The sequence below is a fragment of the Oryzias melastigma genome, unplaced genomic scaffold, assembly GCF_002922805.2.
Source record: "Oryzias melastigma strain HK-1 unplaced genomic scaffold, ASM292280v2 sc00821, whole genome shotgun sequence".
NCBI classification, from domain to species: Eukaryota; Metazoa; Chordata; class Actinopteri; order Beloniformes; family Adrianichthyidae; genus Oryzias; species Oryzias melastigma.
Window position 1 is genome coordinate 13622 of NW_023417408.1, and position 1756 is coordinate 15377.

The following is a 1756-nucleotide window of genomic DNA, read 5'->3' on the forward strand; positions in this document are numbered from 1 at the left end:
CACACACACTCACATCCACACCTAAGGGACAGTTTAGAGTCACCAATTATACTATGAGGCATATTTTTGGACAGTGGGAGGAAGCTGGAGTGCCCGGAGAAAACCCACACATACATAGAGGCAAACTCAACACCGAAAGAATACACCGGGGATTAGAACCTGGGACTTATCGCTGTGATATGCGATTTAATTCAATATGGTCCTATTTTAACATTAAGTGATTGTTGATGACTTTTGATGATGTCTTCAATCTTCAAAGACGCAGTCACATAGGAGTTGTCTAAAAAAACAGGAAAGCAATGTTGGAATGACCCATAACCCTTTGACACAGAAGATAAACGACTAAATAACACACGTTCTGTGAATTCTACGCTGTTTACGTGAATCTGCTGTTTCTGACGAGGTGAAAAGTGGCTTTTTTTTATCAGCTTCGCACTGATATGCAACACATTATGTAAAGAATGCATTTGCTCCACATCTAAATCCGCTGATGTAGGTTGTAATGTTCACGGGTTGTGTAAAAGACCTATAGTGGTTGTAATGTTCATCAGCTTTAAAAAGCTTAGTTGGATGGTCACTGTCTAAAAACCACCCCCAGGCTAACACAAACACCTATTTACTCCACAGAGCTAGCAGTAATCGACAAAACGCTTCACTTTATAAGCACGTCAACCTTTGCAAAAGTTCGATATGCAGACACGCTGCTGAAGCCGCTGGCTTTAGGTTGACGTCATGAAATGGCCGGCACCCACAAGGAGCGAAAGTCAGTGGCCTCAGAGACTGAATTGTCTCACTTCCGGTTATGAAAAGAGCTCATGAAATAACTCCTACTTCATAAAAAATTTAGTGAGCCAAAGGCACAATATTGTCCTATAGATGGATATAGTTTACTCTGAAAGGCTTAGTAATATCATGATAAAGGCCTTTTAAGGACACAGGTCCCCAAAAAAACAACTCTATCCCTTCAACCATTAAAACACTATTTGGAGAAGCACTTCACTACTGTGAAGTGTTGCATAAATGGCAAATGGCGTATACTTTTATAGCGCTTTTATAGCACCCAAACACAATCACACTCTGATGAATGGAGAAAAGCATGTCGACATGTATATCTTCCAAAAGTGGATGATCTCTAATAGACGCCGCACTCCAATAAAAGTTGGGTCTAATAGGTATTTGATATATTAGATGCCAGTCTCTAATAGATTGACTACCATTGTACACACGGTAATTGCGGCGTGTAGCCATGGCCCAGGAACATTCGATTTAGCGTTTAAACTTGGTGCGGTGGCATACGGCAAAGAACATTATGGTGAGGAATCTGCTCAACATTTGGGGTGGATCCAGAATGACGCAAGCCGATGGGTGATATTGAAAAAACGGCTGCAGAAACAAACAAATAATATCCTGGTGGAGGTGCAAAGAAAGTGGGCGGCAAATTCAAAGAACTGGTTTAAACATGAATTATTGAGCAAAGACAGAAAGATGCACGTGTTTCCAGGAAAAGGATTCACATTAAAGCGAAGATTTACTGAAGATTGAAGATTTATTTTGAAGAGCTGAATAAAAGCATCAAATAATAATAATTATTTGAAACATTTAAATGTTCACACAATACTACAATTAATTCCAAAAAATAAGGAACGTTTAATTTTAACTTTTTCTTTTAAGATTTAATTTGGACGTTGGGAGGTGGGTGCTTTGAGCAAGAGAAAAATAGCATATAAGCATTCTTTTCTCTTAGTTTTTGTAGATT